Source organism: Poecile atricapillus, chromosome 19 (assembly GCF_030490865.1).
Source record: "Poecile atricapillus isolate bPoeAtr1 chromosome 19, bPoeAtr1.hap1, whole genome shotgun sequence".
Classification (NCBI taxonomy): Eukaryota; Metazoa; Chordata; class Aves; order Passeriformes; family Paridae; genus Poecile; species Poecile atricapillus.
In genome coordinates, this window is record NC_081267.1 from 9,811,975 (window position 1) to 9,830,628 (window position 18,654).

The 18,654-nt window shown below is 53.2% G+C and overlaps 1 pseudogene; it reads right to left on the reverse strand.

The window, feature by feature from the left end:
- The window catches only part of LOC131586345 (uncharacterized), a 982,094-nt pseudogene that overhangs the window by 932,242 nt on the left and 31,198 nt on the right, over positions 1 to 18,654 (reverse strand).

Genomic DNA, 18,654 nt, shown 5'->3' on the forward strand with positions numbered 1-18,654 from the left:
TTAACAGATGGTGATAGAATACATACTTTTGGTTACATCTTGCATTTCAGCCCAAGACATGGGGTCCATAAAAATTTCACACCACAAAAATTCACCCCTAGAAATGCCTTCCAGGAGTTCCCCATCTCTGTTCTCTCCCTTTTGGTGTTCAGGGTTTCCTCCCTGTCCCAGCTCCTGAGGGTCATGTGTGTATGGAGGTCCCCTGTCTACTCAGTCCCTGCCCTGCCCAGGCTGCTGGGAGTGCCAGGAATCTAAAAAGTCTCCCCCATTTCCACCTAAACACTTTGGGATGCTGGAAGTTTTTTGGGTTCCGGTGTCACTTCTCCCCTTATTCTCTGCTTTGGTGTGCAGGGGTTCCGTGGAGACTCCCCTGCCCCTCTCCAGGCTGTTTAGAGTCCCACGAATCACAGTGCTCCCCCTCTCTGGGGTCCCCACTTTGGGGTCCTGGCGGTCACAGGGCTCTGCTCCTCCAGGCTGCCTCTGCCCGCAGCTGCCACTGGGAACCCCCAATGTCCCCCCAAACGCCTTTTTCTTCTCAGCTTTGGAGTTCTTCATTCTCCAAACATCCCCCACCAAAAAACCCAACTCAGGGACCCCCCCAGAATATCTGGGCCGAGCTCCCCCTCCCTGGTCACCTCTGGGATGGGCGTGATGATCCTGTGGGTGGGGGGCTGTGAATTCAGGGAGTGCTCAATTGGGATATACTGGGAGTGACTGAGATCATACTGGGATAACAAGCACTTGACTGGGATTACTGGGAGTGTCTGGGAATGGCTATGGACATGCTGAGGGCAACTGGGATATACTGGGAGTGTCCATAACTGTACTGGGGATGACTGGGAACACGCTGGGAACAATGGGAACCATGCTGAGGACAACTGGGAGCCCATGCTAACGACAACTGGGAGCGAGTGTGATCGACTGGGTCTACACTGGGGGCAACTGGGCATCACTGAGACCATGCTGGGAGCGGCTGAGATCATCTGGGGAGGGACTGGCACTATACTGGGGGCAACAGGGTGCAACTGGAATCACACTGGGAGGAACAGGGAGTAACTGGAACCATGCTGAGGGTAACTGGCATCCTACTGGGATCACAGTGGGAGCAGCTGGGCCATCCTAGGCAAGACTGGGACCATACTGGCAGCAACTGGGACTGCACTCAGAGTGACTGGGAGTGGCTTAGAGCAACTGGGATCAGGTTTGAAGCACCTGAAGAGTGACTAGGAGCAACTGGGATAGACTGGGAGAGACTGAAACCACAGTGCAGGTAAATGGGAGCAACTGGAACCACACTGGATAATCATGGGAGCAGCTGTGCCCATGCTGGGGTCATACTGGGATCCTAGTGGAACTAACTGGGATCATACTGGGAGTGATTCAAAAGGGGCTGGCTGGGACTGGAACCATGCTGGAGGTGACTGGGAGCAACTGGGCCCACCCTGGGAGTGACAGGGAGTCACTCTGGCCATGACTGGAATCATGCTGGGAGGATCTGGGAGGGACTGGAACCATACTGGGGGTGACTACGTGCACCAGCTCTTACTGGGAGTGACTGTAATTGTAGTGGGAGTGACTGGGATCATCCTGGAAGTGTTTTTCTGTAGATCTTCTGTCTTTCTGGTCTCCTTTTCTTCTCCTTCTTTTCCTACGTACCTGGAACATTTTTGGATATCTTAATGTTACCCAAAATCTTAAGGATTAACACTTTTAGGTTAAATTAACTAAGTTTGCAAAGTTAATGCTATGGTAAGAGTTTTATGTTCAATTGCATGCTGTATTAAACCCTTTGCCAAAATTCCTTGGTTGTCTATATTTTGTCCATTAAATTTTGTGTCATTTTGACCTTTTAGCTCAATTGGTCAGAGCATGGTGCCAGCATCACCAAGGTTGTAGGTTCAATCCTTGTGGGGCCATTCGCTTAAGAGTCGGACTTGATGATCCTTGTGGGTCCCTTCCTACCAAGAATATTTATTACATCTGTCCATGTTGAGAAGGTCTGGTTGGTGTTTCTCCTGTACACCAAATTCAAGCACAGGAACATTTGGTATCCACCAGTATTTAAGTGTTCTGGGGTGTTACAGCCCTGCAGACTCACAGTGACCTCTTGTTTCCATGAGGCCCCACAGTGTCCCACTGGTTCCTTGGTTCCATGGGTCCAAGAGTGCCACAATGATCCCCTTGGATCCACAACTTCCCATGGTGTCGCACTGGCCCCTTGGTTCCATAAGGATCTGGAGTGTCACACAGGTTTATGGCATTTGTCCTTGCTGCCCCTCACATCCCACTGCCCCACAAAGAGCCCCGAGCCACCCGTGAGGGACAGGCCCTGCTGTGCCAGGCCTGGGCTCAGGGCTTGGCCTTTCTGCTTCCTCCAACCCAGCCAGGGCTTGCTCAGCATTGCAGTTCCCTGCTCAGAGCCTTTGGCTCCCAGCAATCCTGGCCTCCAGGATCTGCTCTCACCAGTCTCTGGGGAGCCTTTGGCAGTCCCTGCCCTCAGTGGGGCCGATTGAAGCTCCAAGGGACTTGGAGTTTTGCTTCTGACTCCTGGAGCAGCTTCTTCAGCCTGAAGAAAAGACAAAGGAGGATCAGGGAAAGGAGAAGGAAGCACGAGGTCAAGCATTCCCTGAATTCACAGCCTCCACCCATGGGATCATCACCTCCCATCCCACAGATGACCAGGGAGGGGGAGCTCGGCCCAGATATCCTGGGGTGTCCCTGGATTGGCTTTTTTGGAGGGGATGTTTGGAGAATGAAGAACTCCAAAGCTGAGTGGAAAATGCCCCTTGTGGGGATACTGGGGGGTCCCAGCATTCCTAAGTGGAGAGATGGAATAGGGGGAACTTTTTGGATTTCTGGCACTCCCAGCAGCCTGGGACTGAGTAGACAGGCGACCCCCAGTACAAGTCTGACCCCCAGCAGCTGGGACAGGGAGGAACCCCTGAAGACCAAAGGGGAGAGAACAGAGATGGGGAATTCCTGGGAGGCATTTTCAGGGCTGAACCTTGGTGTTTGGGAGGTTTATATGGACTACATGTCCTGGGTTGCAGTGCAAGATGTAACCAAAAGTATGTATTCTATCACCATCTGTTTAAACCTGGTAGAGCTATTTTCTTTATCTCTTTCATGAGCCATCCCTCATAACCGGGGGATGTCTTCTGTTAATGGGCCAGCTGTTAAAACCAGGTGGGGCAGTGTTCTTTATCTCTTCCACCACCCATCCTCCCTCCAGGGGAATATCTTCTCTTAATGGGCCATTGAGTCTCACTGCAGGACTGATAAAATGACATCATCCCATTGTGAGATGCTCCAGCCAGGGGGAGGAGCCAAGCATTCCTGACTGGATATAATCAGAGAATCAGAACACCACAGGCAGTCTTTCTCCACTGGATTCCCAGAGGAGAGACTGGACCCATCTACAGCACCGGAACTTCAGAGGTAAGCTACACCCTTCTACGGGATCACTGATAAAACAGAACCACATCTGTCACTCCAGGAGGACTGCAGCCACCATTTTATCGGACTGCTACCAGCGTACTGACCTACAGGGTCCAGTTGTATACTGACTCTCTCAGAGTGTTGTTTTTTTGTTGTTTTTTTCTTTGTAGTGCTGCATTTTCAATTTCCTTTATAGAAAACAACTCTTATTCCTATTCCTATATGTTTATCTGAGAGGGCTTTGATATCAAGATTATAATAATTAGGAGGGGGTTGTTGCTTTACATTTTTATCAATTTCAATGGAGGTTCTGCTTTTATTAGCAAACACTTTTCCTTACAAACCAAGACACCCCAGACGCCCGGGTGACTTCTTGAGTGGGAATTGAACAGAAGGACTTCCAAACTAATTTTGCTCATTCCTTGTTTTCTCTCAAAACAGGATTTCTCATTCCCAAACCTTGGCTCTATGGATGAGAAGGCTGCAAGGAAGAGGAAGATGCCCCAGGACACCCAGGCAGGTGAGGAGGAAGTCAGTGCCCCTTTCCCCCTCTCTCCTGCTCCATCTCCCAGCCCAGCATGGCCCCGGCTGCAGGACAACCCCGCTGCCGACGCCGTCCTGCCGGGGACGCACTGGGGGGATCTCCTTCCCCTTCCCTCTGGCACGGAGGCAAATCCCATCCTCTCCTTGTCCTTCCTCCCCCAGACAAGGAGCTGAGGATGGAGACCAGGGAGGACAAATCCCCACAGCAGAACCTCGTGGGAGAGGCCGTTTTGAGGGGCTCCACAGTGCAGGAATCCAATGGGGAGGAAAAGCCCCAGAGATCCCACAAGAGGAGGGGCTCCAAACCCATCCCAGGGTGCTCTGAGGAGGAAAGACCCACCCTGTGCCAGGAAGGTGGCCGGAGATCCAGCCAGGGCTCTGAGCTGGTGGTCCATGAGCAGCTTCAGGATGGGGAGAAGCCCTACAAATGTTTGGAGTGTGGAAAGAGCTTCAGCCAGAGGAAAACCCTGATCCACCACCAGATGATCCACACTGGGGAATGGCCCTATGAGTGTGGGGAATGTGGGAAGGGCTTCAGCTGCAGCTCCCGACTCATCATCCACCGGCGCATTCACACTGGGGAGAGGCCCTACGAGTATGGTGAGTGTGGGAAGAGGTTTCAGACCAGCTCGAATCTCCTCCTGCACCAGCGGATTCACACGGATGAGAGGCCCTTCCGCTGCCCTGACTGTGGGGAGGGCTTCAAGCAAAACTCCACCCTCATCACCCACCGGCGCATCCACACTGGGGAGAGGCCCTACGAGTGTCCCCAGTGTGGGAAGAGCTTCACCCAGCGCTCTAACTTGACCCGACACCAACGGAGGCACTACTAAAGGAAGCCCTGGAAATGCCCCAAAGTACAGGAAGAGCTTTATCCACTGCTCCAGCTTCATTCCCCCTTGGAGAATCCACATTGGGAAGAGACCTGGTGATCCATGTTCCCTGTGATCCATGCTGGGAAGACACCTGTACCTTTCCCTGCCCATGGCAATGACATGAAGTGAGATCAAAGACCATGAGAGTCTGACCATGTCCCTGTAATTAGATTCAATCCCATCTCAGGTCAGAGCCAGGGGCAGGAAAAGGACTCCCTCTCTGTCACCAGAGGAGAAGGGTGTCCTTTCCAGGCAGGAGGAAATACTTGGCCAGGAAGAAACAGTCAGTGGTGGTTTAGTTTTCCCTGTAAATAGTTCTTCTTACCTATTTTGTTACCGAAATTATTTCTGTTCCTGTTTGTTCCTTATCCTGTTGCTGTTATCAATAAATTGTACTTAGCTCAGCCCGGGATCTTTGCCTTTTCTGTTTTCCATGGGAGGTGGGAGGGAAGCGAGCGGCAGCACGGTTTCAGCAGGCGCAGGAAATTGAGGAATGCCATTCCTGAAGCCCAGCCCGTGGAAACCGAGCATCCCAGCTGGTGCCAGGCCTGGTTGCCATGGCAGCAGCCTTGGGAGCGGGTCCCTGGCTGGGGGCTGTGGGAACCTCTTCCCTCTGGTGCCCAGGGACAGGAGTGGAGGGAGCGGCTGGAGCTGAGGCGGGCAGGTTTAGGCTGGATGTGAGGAAAAGGTTTTTCCCGCGAGGCTGCTGGGGCACTGAACAGGCTCCCCAGGGAAGGCTCCCAGCTCCAGGGCTGGCTGAACTCCAGCAGCGTTTGGCCAGCGCTGCCAGGCCCAGGCTGGGATTGTTGGGGTGTCCTGTGCAGGGCCAGCAGTTGGACTGGAGGATCCCCATGGGTCCCTCCCAACTCAGCCAATTCTGTGGCTCTGTGATCCCATGAGCCTGGGGATGGGACTGCAAATGGTTGCCATGGCAACGGGCTCTGGCTCCAGGCCTGAGCTGGTGTCCATGGCAACCACCCCTGGCATGGGGTCTCCATGGAGCTGCCAAGGGACTGACCATAGCAACAGGGGCTGTGATGGTTGCCATGGAAACAGACCATAGCAACAGGGGCTAGTGATGGTTGCCTTCCAAGAATCAGATTTGTTACAGGCTCTCCGAGGGGCTCTATGGGGACATTCCAAGAGTCTCCAGGCTATTCAAGAGCCAGAATGTCACAGGCATTGACAGGGGTTCCATGGAGACCTCCCAGGGGTTTCTGGGGATGCTGAAGAGCCGTGTGGTCAGACACTGTCCCAGCAATTCCATGGTGACATCCCAGGGGACCTTGGGCTGCAAAGGCACCGCTCTGTCACAGGCACTCCCGGGGGCTCCACGGTGACATCCCAGGAGTCCCCAGGCTGCCAAAGAGCCGGGATGTCACAGACACTCCCAGGGCTTCCTGTCATGGGCAGAGTGGGAGCTTCAGGCAAAAGCTTTATTTCTTTATTGGAGAAACTCCTGCTGAGTCATGAGGTGGAGAAATGACACCCAACAGCCACCAGGAATCCTCAAAACCCTCTAGGATGCCTAGACATTTAAATTCCTTCTAAGAGAGGAGACTGGGGTGGCTGTCTACTCCAATCCTGGTCCCAGACTTTGTTTATGTGTAAAAGACTGGACAGGTGGAATTGAACCATAATGCAATTTGTCCCACAGAATTAACAATGGAATACCATTTTTTTTTTTTGTTGCCCATTGCCAAAATTGGTACTCTCCCTTAAACATTTCTTTTATTCAAGGGTATCTCCCAGAAAAAACCTGCTAGCTCTGGCTGGCCTTGGCCTCTGGTGGTCACCTCACATCAGCCCCTGAAAGAGTGCAGCTCTGTTCCTTTCTATGGAAAAGCTCCAGCCTCCTTGTCCAGGGACCATTTAGAATTTGGCATCCCAAATTCCATAGATCTAAGAATTGCTCCAAGACAAAAGCAGCCAGGACAGAGGGGTTAGGTTGGCCTTGTCCTCTTGTGATTTTCTTAGACTATAAGCAGTCTGTTTTCATTTGAAAACCCCTTGGAGAGGGCCCAGAGATCTCCCAAGGTGGGGTTTTGAGGCCTCAGGCACATGACCACTCTATAGGGACAAAGGAGCTCTGTGCTCCGTGGGGTGGAGACTGAGGACAGTGGAGGAGAGCCATGAGAGTGTTTAAAGAGCGGTTTTAGAGATGGTGGATCCTTTTGACATAGTGGAAAAGAGCCAGAGAAAGAAAGAATTGATGCCAAGTGCAGCTGGGGAGGCCCAGTATGAACACCAGGAGGAAGGAATTTGTGTCCCAGGGCAGGGCTGTGCTGCAACACATCCCCCAGATGGAGTCTGGAGCAGCCCAAGGCTTTGTGTGGCCAGGCAGAGGCAGGCAGGACACAGAGCTGTCAGCAAAGGAAGGGGCCAGCGAGATGGGGCAGTCGGGGGATGACGACAGCCTGCAGGGACAGAGGCGCAGGGCATGGACACCACAGGGCAGCCTGGGCTGGAGAGGGCACAGGGATGGGCAGCAGCTGCAAGGTCCTGCCAGAGGCAACTTGTGCAGCCCTTTGGCCATGGCTGCTGGCCCTGGGCCTGAGGCCAGCAGGGGACAAGTGACCCTGGCAGCCCTGGGGCCTCATTGCCTCCTTGTCCCTGCTCAGCAGCCTGGCAGGGGCCGCCCCATGGTGCTGCCCTTGGCATTGCACATCCCCACATGCCAGTGGCCCGGGAAGAGCCCTGAGCAATGAGGGAGGGACAGCATCTGCCTTGCCAGGGGCTGGGGCTCAGCCCTTGGCCCTTGGCATTCCTGAAACACATCCAGCTTTGCTCAGCACCACAGACACCTTTCCCTTGCTTGTCCCCAGCTGCCATCAGGGCCTCCAGTCTTCTGCTCTACCTGGAACCTGGGGACACTTTCCCACTCGTGTCTCTCATTTCAATTACAAGAAATTTCAGTTTTTCCATCTGACTTGGAGCTCTTGAGGAGTTTCTGGAGCACACTCTGAGGGACTGAGTGTGATGCCAAGAGCCCCAAAGGCCCGAGAGGGTGATGAAAGTGCTGGTGCTGTGTCTGTGCTGCTGAGCTGGGCCGGGCTCCTGGCCCAGAGGCAGCTCCTGGCAAGGGCAGCGCTGCAGAGAGACAGCTCTGGCCAGGAGCAGCTCCTGAGCACAGCCCAGCAGGGCTGGGGCCCTGCCAGGGCAGCTCAGGGACACCAGCAGGCCCAGACAGAGCTGCCAGGGGCTCAGCACTGGCAGGGGCTGTGGGATGTCCCAGAGGGGGCTGTGTCACAGCAGCACCTCTGTGGCTGTGTCCTGGAGCCCCAGAGCAGCTGTGATGTCAGAAAGGGTCTGTGTGACAGCTCCGAGTGGGTTGTGTGAGGTCATAGATGGGGCTGTGACATCACAGAGTTTGTTGTGTGAGTTCACTGAGCAGCTACAGCATCATAGAGGGGACTGTGTGACATCACAGAGAAGGCTGTGAGATCATGGCATGGCTGTATGACATCATAGACCTGGTTGTGATGTCAAAGTATGTGCAGTGACATTATAGGGTATCTGTATGACATCACAGAGGTGGCTGTGTGACATCACTGATGGGGTTATGACATCACAGAGCTGACTGTGACATCATGAAGGATGGTGTGAGGCCATTGAGCAGAGACTGCCATCATAGAGGGTGGCTCTGTGACATCACAGACCAGGATGTGACATCACAGACCAGACTGTGACATCACAGGTTGAATTTTTGACATCATAGTCTTCTGTGACATCGCAGTACAGCTGTATGACAACACATGACAACATCCCAGAGTTGTCTCACTTAACAGAGCTCAAACTTAACAGGACTTCAGTTATCCTTTAACCTTAACTGAAACCTCAAATGTCACAATTTAGCAAAACAACAGCATTTACTGTATTTAACCTAACTTACAACCTATGACTGAGCAAATTAACAGAGGAATAATACTAAACAGTATTTAAATTAGCTTATAATTTATATTAAACAACAATGGAGCAAAAGGAAAACACTACACAGCGTTTAACTTAGCTTATACCTCGTGACTGAACCTTCCTCACAGGCCTGACTGACTGAGATCTCCAAGGCACTCCAGCCCCTCTGAGAGCAGCATTTCTGCCACATTTGCCAGGGCACAGCGCTGGTGTGTGCACACAGACACAAAGAGGCAGTGCAAGGCAGCTGTGAGAAATTCCCCTGCAGGGCAGGGAAATGCTCCCTGTGGATGCTTTGGCATCTCCCCAGCGGGCGAAGGGCTGAGCCTGGAGGAGTGGGGGGATCGGCCCAGGCTCCGTCCTTGTTCGGGGATGCCCCGAGTGCAGCAAACGGGAGAGTTCCCGGCTCACAGAGGCCCCACTCAGAGGGAGGTGGCTGGCCCAGGAGAGCTACAAGGGGCTCCTTTTGGAGCGCTGTTTGTAGGGCCCCAAGAGAGGGGCTTCAGGCACAGCAATGTTTCATCCTGGCCGCACTTGGCATCAACAGCTTTCTTTGCAAGGCTGAGAACAGGGATGTTGTGCCACGCAGGGAACAGAAACAGTTCCCAGGGCTGCTCCTGAAGCAAGCAGGAGCTGCTTGGGCAGCAGCAGTGCCTGGGAGCAGACAGTGTTTCTGATGAGCTGCAGAGGAGCTGAGCCCAGGGGCTGTTGGCCAAGGCCCAGCCCCAAGGAGCATTTCTCAGCTGGCAGGGCAGCCTGAGAAGGGGAGGGGGGAATGCACCAGCACAGGGCCCATGGAACCAAGGGACCATTGTGACACTACAGGGCCCAATGGAACCAAGCAGAACGTTCTGACACTGTGTGGCTCCATGGAACCAAGGATCCATTGTGACACAACAGGGTCTCATGGAGGCAAGGGGACCACAGTGATACTGGGGGCTCCATGGGACCAAGGGTCCATTGTGACACTGTGGGGCATCATGGTATCATGGACACCATTGTGACAATGTGTGGATTTGTTGAGCCAATGAGTCCTGCACGCTCACACAGGCTGAGATGGACACTGCTGGTTTCTCTGGCAGGCTCTCTGAGCCCAGCCCAGCTCCCTCCAAGCTGTCCCAGCTGCCCTGAGCTCTCGGCAGCAGCCAGGGCCTCTCCCCAGCACAGCCCAGCCGGCTCTGGCCCCACAGCTCTGCTCAGGGCAGGCTGCTCCGGGCACTGCCCCATGGCCTCAGCCCCTCTGCAGGGCACAGCAGCAGCTGCAGCTCAGAGAGGCCTCAGCCCCAGCCATGGGGGAAGGTGCTTGGCCAAGGGAAAAGGAGGCTCCCTGGGTGCCCTGCTCCCCTCTCCCTGAGGTGCTGAGAGCTCTGCAGCCCCTCCTGCCATCCCATCTGCCCAGGCCAGCACAAGAGCCCCAGCCTTGGGGCCCTCAGGAGCTGCTCCTGCTCCAGGCCCAGGGCCCATCCCAAAGCTGAAATAGCCAGAAAGCTGTGCCCATTTCTGTTCATTCCTGCTCCGATGAGGAGGGATCCTCAGCCACCTGGAGGTTGCTGATGAATTTTGCTACTCCAGAGGCCACCTCTTACTTGGGCTCATGGAACCAAGAGGCCGCTGTGACACTGCAGGGCCTTGTGGAACCATGCAGAGCATTGTGACAGAGCAGGACCTCGTGTCATGGTGGGGCCATTGGGACACTGCAGGGCCCCATGGAACCAAGCGGCCAGTGTTGCTCCTCAGGGACTCATGGAATGAAGGAAACTTGTTTGACACCGTGGTGCCCCTTGGGACCAAGAGGCCATGGTGACACTGTGGAACCAAGGAGAGCATTGCTGCACTGAGAGACCTCATGGAATCAAGGATCCACTGGGACACTGCAGGGCATTAGGGGACCAAGGTGACATTAGGACACTGTGGGGCCCAAGGATCCAAGGGACTTTGTGATGCCAAGGGGTCCCATGGAACCAAAGGGACACTGTGACATTGGGAGGCCTCAGGGAATCATGGAGACAATTGTGACACTCCAGGGCCCCATGGAACCACGGTGACACCAGGTTGGCTGGGAGTGTTGATGTGCTGCAGGGTAGGAGGGCTCTGCACAGGGACCTGGACAGGCTGGATCCAGGGCCCAAACCCAACAAGGTGAGGTTTAACAAGTCCAAGTGCTGGCTCCTGCACTTTGGCCACAACAACCCCTGCAGTGCTCCAGGCTGGGGACAGAGTGGCTGGACAGCAGCCAGGCAGAAAGGGACCTGGGGCACTGATGGACAGCAGGCTGGGCATGAGCCAGCAGTGTGCCCAGGTGGCCAAGGACACCAATGGCTCCTGGCCTGGATCAGGAACAGTGTGGCCAGCCGGAGCAGGACAGGGATTCTTCCTCTGTGCTCAGCACTGGTTGGGCAGCGCCTGAAATGCTGTGTCCAGTTCTGGGCCCTCAATTTAGAAAGGATATGGAGGGGCTGGAGAGTGTCCAGAGAAGGGCAACAAGGCTGCTGAGGGCTCTGGAGCACAAATCATGTGAGGAGCAGCTGAGGGAGCTGGGATTGTTTATCCTGGAGAAGAGAAGGCTCAGGGGAGACAAGGCAGTGTCAGGGCACAAGTTGGACTTAATGATCTCCAAGGTCTTTTCCAACCTTGCTGATTCTGTGATTCTCTGAAACCACCCTTGGAGCAGGTACAAGATGAGCCCTGGGCCTCTTCTTCAGAAGGTTCAGCAGCCCAGGGCCCTCAGCTTCTCCACACAGGCCCCAAAGCCCATCCTGTCAGTCCTGCAGAGCCTCTCCAGCCCCTCCTCATTGCCCAGAACAGGGAGCCCCACAGCCAGACACAGCAGCCCAGATGTGCCCCCCTGGCCTGTGCTGCCTCCGGCAAGGGAGCAGCATGAGGCACTGCAGGACCCTGCAGACAATTCCTGGAGCACTTGTAGGATGATCCTGCTTCCCAAGGGACGTTCCCATGGTGCCAAGTGGGGAACTGAAATGGGGAGTGGGGCCAGAGAGGAAAGGGCAAACAGGGATGGGCTGTTTGCAGGGGAGGGAACAGGGGTGGGCAATAGAAAGAAATCTGGAGCAGAAAGATGAAAGAAAGCAAAGGTGAAGCAAAAGAAATGCTCAGGGCATTTTGGGGGTGGCTGCCAGGCAGCCCTGGCTCTGAGCTACAACATCTGCAGTGGCACAGGAAACTCACAGCTCATGGGAACAAACTTTCTGTGTGACTTCAGAGGCCACGACAAACCTGAGTGGTTTCCCTCCCGACCCCAGCCGTGCCTGGCCCCAGGGGCTGATGGCATTTGTGCTCCCTCAGGTTCATCTCCCCACAGCAGCACCATGGGGGTGCTGACGCCTGCTCTGGGCAGTGCAAACAGGGGCTCCTGAGCCAGTGCTGCCGTGTCTGTGCCTGCAAGGATGCGGCACCTCTCTGAGCTGGGGGAGAGGCCAGGGCTGCACAGGGGGGATGTTGTTGGCAGCTCCATGAGGACGCTCTGGGACGCTGCCCTGGGGTGTCCAGAGCAGTGGGGATGGATCAGCCCCTGCTCTGCTGCTCCTTCCTGTCTCCCCCAGGGACCTTGCAGAGCCCCAGCCATGCTGTTTGCCCCCAGCCTGCCCACGACCACCCTGGGGCTGCTCACGGGGGTTTTCTGTGCTGAGCTTTGGCCTGGGTGTGTTCTTGAGAGAGCCTGGGCAAGGAGCCTGGAGCCCCCAGGCCCTGGCCTGAGGCGTCAGCGCTGCCCCAGCAGTGCCCATGGCCTGTCCCTGCTGCAGCCCCGGCACTGCCACCCCCAGGGCTGTGCCCGGCCCCGAGAGCACTCAGGCCCTGCAGCAACACCAGGGCCAGGAGGGCAGCGGGGCAGTGGCACGGGAGCAGCACTGGCAACACCAAGTGCTGCTGCTCCTGGGCACAGCTGCTGTGCCAGCACTGATCTGCCCCCAGCTCTGCACACAGACACTGCTGTTGCAGCTCCAGAGAAGGGAACAAAAGGGGGATCTCTGGAGAAAACTTTGCTGGGAGATCCTTTAGTTCCTTTAAAGCCACCAAGACCTCAGCTCCATATTGACACAGCCTGTGGCCACAGGGAAGGTGAAGAGAAACAAAATGAGAAATGGCACAAACAATGACATTTCTTTCTGGACAATATTGAAAAGTAAAACAAAGAAAAAGAACCTCCAAAATGAAACCAAAAATAAGTAGCAAAGATTACTTTTATTACAAGTAGTTTGCAGAAATTGGCCAGCAGTTTAATGTTTCTGAAATGATCCAGTCATCAGTGTCCACACTGCAGCCTTGAGCTCCTGGTTCCTCAGGCTGTAGATGAGGGGGTTCAGGGCTGGAGGCACCATTGAGTACAGAACTGACACTGCCATATCCAGGGATGGGGAGGAGATAGAGGGAGGCTTCAGGTGGGCACACATGAGAGTGCTGATGAACAGAGAGACCACAGCCAGGTGAGGGAGGCAGGTGGAAAAGGCTTTGTGCTGTCCCTGCTCAGAGGGGATCCTCAGCACAGCCCTGAAGATCTGCACATAGGAGAAAACAATGAACACAAAACAGCCAAGTAGCAAACAGGCACTGACTGCAATGAGCCCAAGTTCTCTAGTGTAGGAATTGGAGCAGGAGAGCTTGAGGATCTGTGGGATTTCACAGAAGAACTGGCCCAGGGCATTGCCATGGCAGAGGGACAGGGAAAATGTATTGGCTGTGTGCAGCAGTGAATAGAGAAAGCCACTGGCCCAGGCAGCTGCTGCCATGTGGGCACAAGCTCTGCTGCCCAGGAGGGTCTCATAGTGCAGGGGTTTGCAGATGGACACGTAGCGGTCGTAGCACATGATGGTCAGGAGGAAATACTCTGTTGCAGCACAGAAAACAAAAAAAAATACTTGTGCTGCACATCCTGTGTAGGAGATGTGTCTGGTGTCCCAGAGGGAATTGTGCATGGCTTTGGGCACAGTGGTGCAGATGGAGCCCAGGTCAGTGAGGGCCAGGTTGAGCAGGAAGAAGAACATGGGGCTGTGCAGGTGGTGGCTGCAGGCTACGGCGCTGATGATGAGGCCGTTGCCCAGGAGGGCAGCCAGGGAGATGCCCAGGAAGAGGCAGAAGTGCAGGAGCTGCAGCTGCCGCGTGTCTGCCAGTGCCAGCAGGAGGAAGTGGCTGATGGAGCTGCTGTTGGACATTTGCTGTGGCTGCACATGGGAACCTGTTCATGGATAAAGGACAGTGACAAGTCTGGAGAGGCTGCTTTGAGTCAAACCTGGGCCATTCCCTGTAGACTGTCCCACTGGGATTCACCCACCCTTGTTCCTGCTCTGTAAAAATCTTCACCCAGGTCCCTGACTGAGCTCCAGCTGTGCTGTCTGAGTGTGCCAGGAGCAGCCAGGCCCGTGCCTGGGGGCTCTCCAGGAGCCATCCCTGCCCTGCTGCCCTGGGTTTGTAGCCATGCGGCAGAGGGACAAGGCTTGATATTCAGGATTTGTCAGGGGAATCACTCCTAATGCAGAAGGGCTTGTTGCCATCTTTACTCCCATTTTTAAAAGACATTGAGAGCAGGAAGGAATTTTAGACATTCTTTCCCTGCCCACAAATCATTCTTGGTTCTCTGAAGTCTGAAATCCCCAGCATTTCTGCTGCACTCAGAATTTCCCACTGAGAGGTGTGAGAGGCAAAGGATTCCCTGTGGTTTAGGGAAGGTGAGGGGCTGGATGGGCTTGTTCCCAACTGCCCTGGGTTTGCACCTTTGGCTGGAATCAGAGCACAATCCCACTCCTGTGTCACCCTGGCATAAACCAGACCCTGCCCAGAGCAGAGGGATCCCTGAATGTCTCACCCTCTCTAAAGGTCTCTGGGCAAGGGCTCAGCACCCCCCTCTGCCAAGGACACTCACGGCTCCCTTGGCAGAACCAACAGCATTTCCTCAGCTGTGGCATCTCTGCCCTTCCCCGTGGGACATTCAGGGAACTCTGAGAGGCTCTGGCACAGATTTGCAGCCAGGAGGGCAGCTCAGAGCTTGGAAGGACACAGCAAGGAGATCCCCAGGTGTGCCCATGATGGGATCTCAGGGAGGGGGCTCAGCTCATTCCCCTTTCCCATGGACTGCTTTGCCCACAGCCCCACAGGTCACAGGGAAGCTGGGACACCCCATTCCCATGGACACACCTGCCTGGCAGCAATCACAAGGGCAGGGCCTGACTCAGCTGCTGCAGATGCCAGAACCTCCCTGAGAGCCCCAGATACCAATGACAATATCAGAGCAGTGCATTTAGGCTGTTTAGGAGGCTCCCAGCCGAGAGACTGAGCACCCAAACTTACAATTCTGGCAACTCTGTAAATGTTCCAACATCACTTTGATATTCCTGGTGTGTCACTTTCAACTCAGAATGTCCTGTGATACTGGGATTACAATTCCTCTTCTGCTTCTCTCATGCCCCTGCTGTCTATAATCAAAAGAGGAAAAAGCGCCTTGTAACGGTGTTAGAACAGTAAAGTAAAAACCAGACCTTTATTGGAAGCTTCCAGGTGTCCCAGTGGGGATGGGGCACACCCGGCCCCTTATTTCAACTATTTATTAAGGTTGATTAATTAGGATATTTAACAGAAACATTCAATTAGAGATTCAGCTGCCCTAGTTACACACCCCTGATTCAATCCATTAGAGTAGGTCCAAGGGTTTCTTTGCCCCACTTTTTGTTATGACTGTTCACATTCTGGTTACAAAACAAAATGCTCTTCTTGTAGCTCCTCTCCCTGATGATAAGACAATGCAGTATTTCAGAAATGTATTTAGAAGGTCAGTTTATTGTTCTAAAATCTAAGAGAAAGGTTAAGAAACATACTAGAGTTAATTAAGGATATAATATAATATAATATAATATAATATAATATAATATAATATAATATAATATAATATAATATAATATAATATAATATAATATAATATAATATAATATAATATAATATAATATAATATAATATAATATAATGTAACGTAACGTAACATAATACTATATAAGTATATAATAGCAGTTTCATAGAGTTAAGTAAGGATTAAAATTTTACAATTATATAATAATAGTTTACCGATCTAAAAATATATTAAAGATGCAGAAAACCAAAATGTTCTTCTTGTAGCTCCTCTCCCTGATGATAAGACAATTTAGTATTTCAGAAACGTATTTAGAAAATGAGATTATTGTTCTAAAATCTAAGAGAAAGGTTAGGAAACATATTAGAGTTAATTAAGGATAATAGTTATAAAAGTATATAATAGTAGTTTAATAGAGTTAATTAAGGATTATAATTTTATAACTATATAGTAATAGTTTACAGACCTAAAAATATATTAAAAATTTATAAAAAGCAAAAATCTTTTTGTCATCATCCCAGCTATCCCACCCTGCTTAAAGCAAGAAATTGAAAACAATCTCAGGAAAGCTCCTGATCTTGACAGCAATCCCTGGCTCACCTTCTTTTGGGAAGTGACCTCCGGAGCTGTGTCCAGGCAGGTCTGGAGCTGGGAGCAGCCCTGCCCCACACAGCCCCTCTCAGCAGCAGCACCTGCCCTGCTCAGGGTGGCTCCTTCCCCCCACAGCTTCTCCCCAGCGCTGGGAGCAGCTCCCCGGGCCGGCTGAGAGCTGTCCCTGGCAGGCAGCAGAGTCCCTGCCCCAGCACAGCGCCCTGGGCTGCAGGACCCTGCTCTGCAGGACAGCCCTGGGCACCCCTGGCTGCTCTACACAAGGGACAGGCACAGAATGTACTCACAGAGTCTGTAGGCACTGGCATGTTCCAGCTTTAGGAGATGCCTCCAGGAGCTGCAGCTGCATTGTCCTGCAGCCAGAGGCTTCCTGTGTCAAGGGCTGGCAGTGATTCTGCCCCAGGCACTTCTCAGCACCTTCCCAGCCCTGACTGATTGAAGCTCTCTGTGCCTCTGGGCTGTGCCCAGGGTGGCTGCAGGCAGTGCCCCAGCCCTGCTGGGCTGGCAGAAGAGCTGCTCAGCAAGAGAAATGTGCTTTTGAAGCTCTTCTTGGTTTCCAGGAGCTGCCTCTGTGCCAGGAGCCCGGCCCAGCTCAGCAGCACAGACACAGCAGCAGGACTTTAATGAGCCTCTTGGGGCTTTGTGCTGAGGCCCTGAACATCAGTCCCTGAGAGGGAGGGGAAGAAAGCTCTCAAGAACTCCAAGTCAGAATCCAACTCCAAAGTTTCTTTTCCTTTTAATGGGTCCCACTGAGGGACGTGACTGAGAAAGTGTCCCCAGGCCCCAGGCAGAGCAGAGAACTGGAGGCACTGATGACAGCTGGGGACAAAGAGAAGCCAAGTCTTGGTGCCCTGGGCCACAGCAGCCAGTGCTGTGCCAGCAAGGGCTGTGAGGAGACACCTTGTCCTGAGGCCCTGGGGCCTCCTGGCACAGCCCCAGCAAGGCTGGCCACTGTCACCCCCTTGGCCTGCCCTCAGCATCCCCCCTAGCCCACATGCCAGTGGCCTCAGGGATCTGCTGGAAGGAGTCCCTGGGGAGCCTTGCTCAGGAATGGCCCTGGGGGGCTCCTTCATGCTCCCAGGGACTGCAGCTTTTTCAAAGGACTTTGGCTTTTGCTTTGGAGTCTTTGAGAGGTTTGTGCACTCCTGGCCTCCAATTATCTGCTGTAATTAGTCCCTTGAGAGGCTTTGTCAGTAACAACACTGAGTGGGGCTCATTAATTCTTCAAGGTACTTCAATGATTTTAAGATACTTGCTATCTCCTTTTGATACAGACTCTAAGAGAAGTTTGTGCAATCATGGTCCCAATTATCTGCTTTAACGAGTCCCTTGGGAGCTTTGCATTGACACTTAGTGGGGCTCATCAATACTTTGAGATATTCAGGGTTTTTCAGCTACTTTGGATTTTCCATCCCACACTGACTCTCTGGGAGGTTTTTGTGCAATTCTGGTCTCCAGTTCTCTCCTCCAAGGAGTCCATGAAGAGCCTGTGTTGGGGATGGACCTCAGTGGCACCCATTAATGCCTGGAGACACTTTGGGTGTTTCCTCTGACTTTGACTCATGGAAAGATTTGTGCAATCTCCTTTCAGGCCCTGAGGTTCAAGGGCTCAGCTCCAAATGCACCACGGGGCTCATTAAGATCAAACAAATCCTAACAAACCATGGCTGTGCCTTGATTTCCCTCTGGTCTGGTGCAGTTCTTAGGAAAGTTTCCTACAATAGTTTTGGAGAAATAGTTCAAAGAACTTCTAAGAAATATTTGTTCCTATTTTAAAGGTGTCTTTTATTCCTGTTCTCTTTAGAGCAGAGGTGATTGCAGCATTCAGTGATGGATATTGATCCAGGGTCGCTCCTAAGGAGGTCTGGCCAGGTCAGAGAAGCTGTGCCTTGAGGTCTGACCCAGTGTGGACAACCTTGCTCCACATTCCCCAGCCCCATCCTGTCTCTCCTCACTCCCCTGGGACCTGCTTTGCTCACAGAACTGGCTGCACTCAGGCAAAGAGGGGTTTTCTTCTTTGATTTTAGCAATCTAAAACTCCTGAGTTTCCCCGTGGAAAACAGACACCTTCCTCAAGTGTGTGCCACGCCCAAGGTGCCACCAAGGAGGTTCCCCTTCCCCAAGGCAGAACCACACAAGGAATGTTTCAGACACACAGGAAGTTCTACAATAAACACAACCCCAGAGTTGGCTGAAGGCAGAATTAGAGCAGTTCCTGAAGGACAGAGAAGCTTTGAACTCCTTGCAGCTGAAAGCACCAAGTGGGTTGTTGGGAGGTGAGTGAGTGAGGCAAGAGTGAGGGAAGGGAAATGCAGAGAGCCCAGGAAGTGTTTCTGTGCAGACAGGCTGCTGCAAGGGCAGCGTTGGACTTCTCTGGGGGGAACTGTGAGGGGGGGATCTTTGCAGAGTGACCTCCCCAGTGATCTC